The 10,000-nt window shown below is 44.3% G+C and overlaps 3 non-coding genes across 3 annotated transcripts in view; all 3 read right to left on the bottom strand.

The window, feature by feature from the left end:
- The window catches only part of LOC147079309 (large subunit ribosomal RNA), a 4,110-nt gene extending 3,946 nt beyond the window's left edge, over positions 1-164 (bottom strand). The window contains exon 1 of the ribosomal RNA XR_015071726.1: positions 1-164. This exon is cut by the window's left edge and continues 3,946 nt beyond it. This is a non-coding gene — a ribosomal RNA (large subunit ribosomal RNA).
- Positions 165-558: 394 nt separating this feature from the next.
- On the bottom strand, positions 559-720 carry LOC147079308 (5.8S ribosomal RNA). The gene has a single exon (XR_015071674.1). It is a non-coding gene; the product is annotated as a 5.8S ribosomal RNA (ribosomal RNA).
- A 152-nt stretch (positions 721-872) lies between these two features.
- Positions 873-2,816, bottom strand: LOC147079307 (small subunit ribosomal RNA). The gene has a single exon (XR_015071707.1). It is a non-coding gene; the product is annotated as a small subunit ribosomal RNA (ribosomal RNA).
- Between the last annotated feature and the right edge of the window lie 7,184 nt (positions 2,817-10,000).

The raw sequence follows: 10,000 nt of genomic DNA, 5'->3' as shown, positions 1-10,000 counted from the left end.
CCTCCCGAACGCTACATTTCCCGGCGGCCCGCCGGGGCCGCAGGATTCAGCGCTGGGCTCTTCCCGTTTCGCTCGCCGCTACTCGGGGAATCCTCGTTAGTTTCTTTTCCTCCGCTTACTGATATGCTTAAGTTCGGCGGGTGATCTCTCCTGATTTGAGGTCGACAAACAGTTTGCGTGCAAAATGACGCATGCGAGCGCTCAGACTCACGCGCGGCGACGCCTTTTACGGGTTGTGTGCGTGTGTGCGCAGCGGCTTTTGCAAGTCACCGCGCTCACGCCACGTTCCAGTGCGTGCGCGCGAAGCGAGCGCCCGATGCGAGCGCACTGAGGCGCTACATTCGCACAGGGCGCGCCCGACAACAGGCGTCGATAAATATTTGACCGGACGCCCGGAAGGACGGGTGGGTGGCGGAGGCGTGCGTGTGCACGCGACCTATCCCCCCCCCCCGCCGACCTGGCGACGCCGGCAACTGCTCGCGAACAGCCACACACACACACACACAAGTGTGTGTGTGTGTTATATGACCGTTCGCAGTCTGGTGTTTCTGGTGTACGCGACCCTCAAACAGGAGTGGTCCGTCGACAAACTACGTCTTGCTCGGACCGCAATGTGCGTTCGAAATGTCGATGCTCATGTGTCCTGCAGTTCACACTCTGACGCGCATTTAGCTGCGTTCTTCATCGACCCACGAGCCGAGTGATCCGCCGTTCAGGGTAATCTAGTGATTACATATTGTTGTTGTTATATTGTTTCGTTTTCGGCATATTATATATTTCATAATGCACATGCGAGATGTGCAAAATAAATTTATATAAAAAAAAAAAATTACACGTTACGCGTACACGCGCACATGTTCGTTTCGCACAGGAAATGATCCTTCCGCAGGTTCACCTACGGAAACCTTGTTACGACTTTTACTTCCTCTAAATGATCAAATTCGGTCAAACTTTCCGGCGCGTCAGAGGCCCACGAGGAGCTTCCGCGCGCCAGTCCGAAGACCTCACCAAATCATCCATCGGTAGTAGCGACGGGCGGTGTGTACAAAGGGCAGGGACGCAATCAACGCGAGCTGGTGACTCGCTTTTACTAGGAATTCCTCGTTCATGGGGGAGAATTGCAAACCCCAATCCCTATCACGAAGGGGTTTCATCGGGTTACCCGGGCCGTTAAGCCAAGGAGGACACGCTGATCCCTTCAGTGTAGCGCGCGTGCGGCCCAGGACATCTAAGGGCATCACAGACCTGCTATTGCTCAATCTCGTGCGGCTATATATACCGCCGGTCCCTCTAAGAAGATTTTCATTGTACGCCGGTAGTGAAGACCGCGACGCGCCCGCGCCTCCGACGCAGAACGCCAAAGGACACGGACGCGCGCGGACCCTCGTGATACCGGTTGTACGTCTATTTAATAGGCTAGAGTTACGTTCGTTACCGGAATTAACCTGACAAATCGCTCCACCAACTAAGAGCGGCCATGCACCACCACCCACCGAATCGAGAAAGAGCTGTTAATCCGTCAATCCTTCCAGTGTCCGGGCCTGGTGAGTTTTCCCGTGTTGAGTCGAATTAAGCCGCAGGCTCCACTCCTGGTGGTGCCCTTCCGTCAATTCCTTTAAGTTTCAGCTTTGCAACCATACTCCCCCCGGAGCCCGAAAGCTTTGGTTTCCCGGGAGCTGCCCACCGGGTTAAAATAATGAAACTTCGGCGGATCGCTGGCTGGCATCATTTATGGTTAGAACTACAGCGGTATCTAATCGCCTTCGAACCTCTAACTTTCGTTCTTGATTAATGAAAACACCTTTGGCAAATGCTTTCGCTTTAGTCCGTCTTGCGACGATCCAAGAATTTCACCTCTAACGTCGCAATACGAATGCCCCCAGTTGTCCCTATTAATCATTACCTCTGGTATCAGAAAGCCAACAAAACAGAACCGAGGTCCTATTCTATTATTCCATGCGTACAATATTCAGGCAAAACTTAGCCCGCTTTGAGCACTCTAATTTGTTCAAAGTAAACAGCCGCGACGGCCCGCCTCGGCGAACGGCCGACCTTGCGGCCGACCGACGCCGGATGGCGAAGGACGCACCGGCGAGAAGCCCCGCAGACGTGCCTGTCGTACCGCAGTCGGTAGACCGACACCGCAGGACACAATTTCAACTACGAGCTTTTTAACCGCAACAACTTTAGTATATGCTATTGGAGCTGGAATTACCGCGGCTGCTGGCACCAGACTTGCCCTCCAATGGATCCTCGTTAAAGGATTTAAAGTGTAATCATTCCGATCACGAGGCCTCGGACGAGTCCCGTATCGTTATTTTTCGTCACTACCTCCCCGTGCCGGGAGTGGGTAATTTGCGCGCCTGCTGCCTTCCGTGGATGTGGTAGCCGTTTCTCAGGCTCCCTCTCCGGAATCGAACCCTGATTCCCCGTTACCCGTGACAACCATGGTAGTCGCATAAACTACCATCGACAGTTGATAAGGCAGACATTTGAAAGATGCGTCGCCGGTGCTAGACCGTGCGATCAGCTCAAAGTTATCTAGAGTCATCTCGAAGAGCGACGGACGACGCGAGCGCCGACCGCCGATTGGTTTTTGATCTAATAAAAGCATTCCTCACGTTCCCGTTCAGAATTACGTTTGCATGTATTAGCTCTAGAATTGCCACAGTTATCCAAGTAACTGTGTACGATCTAAGGAACCAAAACTGATATATTGAGCCATTCGCGGTTTCACCTTAATTAGGCTCATACTGAGACTTGCATGGCTTAGTCTTTGAGACAAGCATATGATTACTGGCAGGATCAACCAGGGAGCTGCTCTGCGAGGCCGCGGGCGCGCGCGCACTGGGCGCGCCGACACCCGCGATCCACACGTCACACGCGAACGCGCACCGGAGTCACCCGGCGGGCGACGCTGGCTCTCTCTTTCGATTTTTAACGTGCCGACGCACGAGATACAACGGATTGTATGCATACATACGCACAGAGCACGAGATCGTGCTCCGCGTTTCTCAATTTCCCATCGTAAAACGTGCACACCGAAAACGCACGCCGTCGGCGCGGTAAACGGAGCGACGGAGGCTGAAACGCCGTCCGCCGTCACTCGACAGGATGATTCTGCTAGCGCGGAACTCCAGAGTGATGCGATCGCATAGGCCGCGGCGACGAAATATAATCGCACGCCGGGTGAGTGTCTCGTCTCGCAAATGTACCGCCGACGCGGCCGAATGGCCGCCGCAGTTTGCGAACGCCGTGAAGGAAGTCTTGTCAAAGACGACAACCCACTGCTATACGATGGATGAGGGGAGAGACCCAGACGACAACAACAACGAATACGGACACGGCAATGTTGGGTAGCGCAATAATCCGTCGCCATTATTTTATCGTACAGTTCTCTCCTGCGTACATTTTCCCTCACACATTATAGTGTAAACGCGGCGCACTACCGGCCGCGTAACCGAAATAACACTACAAAAGGCGAAGGTGACGATTCTCTTTAGGTTTAATCTTTCATTTGAAATTTCGAATTGCGAATTGCGAATATATATTTTGGTAATTTGGATAATTTTTTTTTTTTAATTTCAATTTTTTTTTTTTTTTTTTTTTTTTTCATCCATCATTATGAATGATATAAAACCATTGAAATAAATATCATTATGAGAACGTTATATTACGCTCGCCACCGAACGGTCGAGGGTGGGCTGAAATGCCGATACGACGCAAATATAGCTTGCCAGGCGGACGCGGTCTCGTACTTCGTCTCGTACGGTCTCGTCTCGGTCTCGTACTTCGTTCGCAAACCGTCAAGAGTGCCAAACAAAATGTAGCATAGCATTGATAAAGCGCCGCACTACCGACCGCGTGACCGAAATATCACTACAAAAGGCGAAATTGACGATTCTCTTTAGGTTTAATCTTTCATTTGAAATTTCAAATTGCGAATTGCGAATATATATTTTGGTAATTTGTTTGGTTAAATTTTTTTTTTTAAATTTCTAATTTTTTTTTCCATCATGATAAGATATGATGTATGAAAAAAAAAATTAGGTTATATTATGTTAGGTTAGGTTAGGTTAGGTTAGGTTAGGTTAGGTTAGTTTAGGTTAGATTAGGTTAGTTGAGGTTAGGTTAGTTTTTGTTTAGGTTAGGTTAGGTAAGGTTAGATTAGGTAAGGTTAGGTTAGGTTTAGCTTAGGTTAGGTTGTGTTAGGTAAGGTAAGGTTATGTTAGGTTATGTTAGGTTAGGTTAGGTGAGGTGAGGTTAGGTCAGGTTAGCGAAAGAACGTAGTCGACGAGAGCGCCGCTTTAAGCGAGCCATGGGCCCTCCTGGCTAGCTAAATCTGCGTCCCGCCGGCATCGTCTACTTGACATGCCGGAGGGACGCAGATTTAGCTAGCCAGGAGGGCCCATGTCTCGCTAAAAGCTGCGCTCTCGTCGACTACGTCCGTTCGCTGACCTGACCTAACCTCACCTCACCTAACCTAACCTAACATAACCTAACATAACCTTACCTAACCTAACACAACCTAACCTAAACTAAACCTAACCTAACCTTACCTAATCTAACCTTACCTAACCTTACCTAAACAAAAACTAACCTAACCTAACCTAAACAAAAACTAACCTAACCTAACTTAAACTAACCTAACCTAACCTAAACTAACCTAAACAAAAACTAACCTAACCTAAGCAAAAACTAACCTAAACAAAAACAAACCTAACCTAAACAAAAACTAACCTAACCTATCCTAAACAAAAACTAACCTAACCTAACCTAATCATACCTAACGTGACCTAACCTAACCTAAACTAACCAATTTTTTTTTTCATACATCATTTATTATTATGATGAATACCATAAAAAAATATCAATATCATATCGTTATAGGGCATAAACGTGATCAACGAGCGTGTCACTGATCATTTTAAATGCGCCCGATACGCCTCACCTGAAAGAATATTTCATTGTCTTCATTTCGACGTTCAACATAGGAATAGGTAAGTAAAGCGCGAGGGCGAGTTCTAGCGGTAAAATTTGATGTTAAAATAATTTTTCATCCAACATATATTATTATGATAGATATCATATACCGTTGACATGTCGATAACATAATATCGTCATAATACGCACGCCGCCGAACGCGGCGAGAGTCGGACGTGAAGTGCACGATGCACGACGATTAAGCTCGCCAGGCGGGCCACGTGTCGCGCTCTAAGCGGCCCTCTCGTGCGTCGTCGACGGCCGAAACGGCGATGTCTCGCTTTAAACGGCGCTCTCGTCGACGACGTTCGTTCGCAGACCTAACCTAACCTAAACTAACCTAACCTAACCCAAACACAAAAACTAACCTAACCTAACCTAACCTTACCTAACCTAACCTAAGCTAATTTAAATAAAAAAAAAAAAAATCTTTTTTTTTACATCCATCATATTATTAACATTATATATATATAACGAAGAATTAAAAAAAAAAAAAAAAAAAAAAAAAAATTAAAATAAACCTTACCTAACCTTACCTAACCTAACCTAAGCTAATTAAAATAAAAAAAAAAAAATCTTTTTTTTTACATCCATCATATTATATTATTATGAAATATCAATATTATATCGTCATAAGGCATGAACGTAATCGTAAGATAATTTCATTGTCTAGTTCTAGCGGTATAATTTGATGTTGAAATAATTTTTCATTTCTTTTCATTCATCATACATTATTATGATAGGTATAATATACCATTGACATAACGATAATATAATGTCGTTTAAATACGCACGAACCGGCGAGAGTGGGACGTGTGAAGTGCACGATGCCGGCGGGACTCAGATTTAGCTGGCCAGGCGGGCCCGTGTCACGCTTTAAGCGGCGCTCTCGTCCGTCGTCGACGGCCGAAGCAGCGACCTCGTCGTCGAAGGATGTCTCGCTTTAAACGGCGCTCTCGTCGACGACGTTCGTTCGCCAACTTAACCCAACCTAACCTTACATAAACCTAACCTGACCTAACCTAACCATATTATCGTCATAATACGCACGCCGCCGAACCGGCGAGAGTCGGACGTGAAGTGCACGATGCACGACGATTTAGCTCGCCAGGCGGGCCACGTGTCGCGCTCTCGTGCGTCGTCGATGCATGTCTCGCTTTAAGCCGCGGTCTCGTACTTCGTTCGCAAACCGTCAAGAGTGCCAAACAAAATGTAGCATAGTATTGATAAAGCGCCGTACTGTTAATAATGTAAATGAAATATGAACAATGTAATAGTGAAGTAATAACCCTCGTACGAAAAACCAAGGAATTCAATAAAAGCAGAAATAAAAAAAATTTAAATAAACCTCACCTAACCTTATCTAACCTAAACCCTATCTAATTTAAATTGAAAAAAAAAAAACATTTTTTTTTCATCCATCATACAATATTATGATAGATATCATATATCGATAACATATTATCGTCATAATACGCACGCCGCCGAACCGGCGAGAGGCGGACGTGAAGTGCACGATGCACGACGATTTAGCTCGCCAGGCGGGCCACGTGTCGCGCTCTCGTGCGTCGTCGATGCATGTCTCGCTTTAAGCCGCGGTCTCGTACTTCGTTCGCAAACCGTCAAGAGTGCCAAACAAAATGTAGCATAGTATTGATAAAGCGCCGTACTGTTAATAATGTAAATGAAATATGAACAATGTAATAGTGAAGTAATAACCCTCGTACGAAAAACCAAGGAATTCAATAAAAGCAGAAATAAAAAAAATTTAAATAAACCTCACCTAACCTTATCTAACCTAAACCCTATCTAATTTAAATTGAAAAAAAAAAAACATTTTTTTTTCATCCATCATACAATATTATGATAGATATCATATATCGATAACATATTATCGTCATAATACGCACGCCGCCGAACCGGCGAGAGGCGGACGTGAAGTGCACGATGCACGACGATTTAGCTCGCCAGGCGGGCCACGTGTCGCGCTCTCGTGCGTCGTCGATGCATGTCTCGCTTTAAGCCGCGGTCTCGTACTTCGTTCGCAAACCGTCAAGAGTGCCAAACAAAATGTAGCATAGTATTGATAAAGCGCCGTACTGTTAATAATGTAAATGAAATATGAACAATGTAATAGTGAAGTAATAACCCTCGTACGAAAAACCAAGGAATTCAATAAAAGCAGAAATAAAAAAAATTTAAATAAACCTCACCTAACCTTATCTAACCTAAACCCTATCTAATTTAAATTGAAAAAAAAAAAACATTTTTTTTTCATCCATCATACAATATTATGATAGATATCATATATCGATAACATATTATCGTCATAATACGCACGCCGCCGAACCGGCGAGAGGCGGACGTGAAGTGCACGATGCACGACGATTTAGCTCGCCAGGCGGGCCACGTGTCGCGCTCTCGTGCGTCGTCGATGCATGTCTCGCTTTAAGCCGCGGTCTCGTACTTCGTTCGCAAACCGTCAAGAGTGCCAAACAAAATGTAGCATAGTATTGATAAAGCGCCGTACTGTTAATAATGTAAATGAAATATGAACAATGTAATAGTGAAGTAATAACCCTCGTACGAAAAACCAAGGAATTCAATAAAAGCAGAAATAAAAAAAATTTAAATAAACCTCACCTAACCTTATCTAACCTAAACCCTATCTAATTTAAATTGAAAAAAAAAAAACATTTTTTTTTCATCCATCATACAATATTATGATAGATATCATATATCGATAACATATTATCGTCATAATACGCACGCCGCCGAACCGGCGAGAGGCGGACGTGAAGTGCACGATGCACGACGATTTAGCTCGCCAGGCGGGCCACGTGTCGCGCTCTCGTGCGTCGTCGATGCATGTCTCGCTTTAAGCCGCGGTCTCGTACTTCGTTCGCAAACCGTCAAGAGTGCCAAACAAAATGTAGCATAGTATTGATAAAGCGCCGTACTGTTAATAATGTAAATGAAATATGAACAATGTAATAGTGAAGTAATAACCCTCGTACGAAAAACCAAGGAATTCAATAAAAGCAGAAATAAAAAAAATTTAAATAAACCTCACCTAACCTTATCTAACCTAAACCCTATCTAATTTAAATTGAAAAAAAAAAAACATTTTTTTTTCATCCATCATACAATATTATGATAGATATCATATATCGATAACATATTATCGTCATAATACGCACGCCGCCGAACCGGCGAGAGGCGGACGTGAAGTGCACGATGCACGACGATTTAGCTCGCCAGGCGGGCCACGTGTCGCGCTCTCGTGCGTCGTCGATGCATGTCTCGCTTTAAGCCGCGGTCTCGTACTTCGTTCGCAAACCGTCAAGAGTGCCAAACAAAATGTAGCATAGTATTGATAAAGCGCCGTACTACCGACCGCGTGACCGAAATATCACTACAAAAGGCAAAATTGACGATTCTCTTTAGGTTTAATCTTTCATTTGAAATTTCGAATTGCGAATTGCGAATATATATTTTGGTAATTTGTTTGGTTAATTTTTTTTTTTTAAATTTCTAATTTTTTTTTCCATCATGATAAGATATGATGTATGAAAAAAAAAATTAGGTAATATTATGTTAGGTTAGGTTAGGTTAGGTTAGGTTAGGTTAGGTTAGGTTAGGTTAGGTTAGTTTAGGTTAGATTAGGTTAGTTTAGGTTAGGTTAGTTTTTGTTTAGGTTAGGTTAGGTAAGGTTAGATTAGGTAAGGTTAGGTTAGGTTAGGTTTAGTTTAGGTTAGGTTGTGTTAGGTAAGGTAAGGTTATGTTAGGTTATGTTAGGTTAGGTTAGGTGAGGTGAGGTTGGGTCAGGTTAGCGATCGAACGTAGTCGACGAGAGCGCCGCTTTAAGCGAGCCATGGGCCCTCCTGGCTAGCTAAATCTGCGTCCCGCCGGCATCGTCTACTTGACATGCCGGAGGGACGCAGATTTAGCTAGCCAGGAGGGCCCATGTCTCGCTAAAAGCTGCGCTCTCGTCGACTACGTCCGTTCGCTGACCTGACCTAACCTCACCTCACCTAACCTAACCTAACATAACCTAACATAACCTTACCTAACCTAACACAACCTAACCTAAACTAAACCTAACCTAACCTTACCTAATCTAACCTTACCTAACCTTACCTAAACAAAAACTAACCTAACCTAACCTAAACAAAAACTAACCTAACCTAACTTAAACTAACCTAACCTAACCTAAACTAACCTAAACAAAAACTAACCTAACCTAAGCAAAAACTAACCTAAACAAAAACAAACCTAACCTAAACAAAAACTAACCTAACCTATCCTAAACAAAAACTAACCTAACCTAACCTAATCATACCTAACGTGACCTAACCTAACCTAAACTAACCAATTTTTTTTTTCATACATCATTTATTATTATGATGAATACCATAAAAAAATATCAATATCATATCGTTATAGGGCATAAACGTGATCAACGAGCGTGTCACTGATCATTTTAAATGCGCCCGATACGCCTCACCTGAAAGAATATTTCATTGTCTTCATTTCGACGTTCAACATAGGAATAGGTAAGTAAAGCGCGAGGGCGAGTTCTAGCGGTAAAATTTGATGTTAAAATAATTTTTCATTATTTTTCATCCAACATATATTATTATGATAGATATCATATACCGTTGACATGTCGATAACATAATATCGTCATAATACGCACGCCGCCGAACCGGCGAGAGTCGGACGTGAAGTGCACGATGCACGACGATTTAGCTCGCCAGGCGGGCCACGTGTCGCGCTCTAAGCGGCCCTCTCGTGCGTCGTCGACGGCCGAAACGGCGATGTCTCGCTTTAAACGGCGCTCTCGTCGACGACGTTCGTTCGCCAACTAAACCCAACCTAACCTTACATAAACCTAACCTGACCTAACCTAACCTAACCTAACCTAACCTAACCAAACCTAACCTAACCTAACCTAACCTAACCTAACCTAACCTAACCTAACCTAACCTTACCTAACCTAACCTAAGCTAGTTTA

This window comes from Rhyacophila brunnea, unplaced genomic scaffold, assembly GCF_057557595.1.
Source record: "Rhyacophila brunnea isolate RB1 unplaced genomic scaffold, BYU_Rbru_1.0 scaffold_10, whole genome shotgun sequence".
NCBI lineage: Eukaryota > Metazoa > Arthropoda > Insecta > Trichoptera > Rhyacophilidae > Rhyacophila > Rhyacophila brunnea.
Note: the sequence above shows the minus strand (reverse complement) of the source record. Positions and strands in the feature narration are given on the sequence as shown.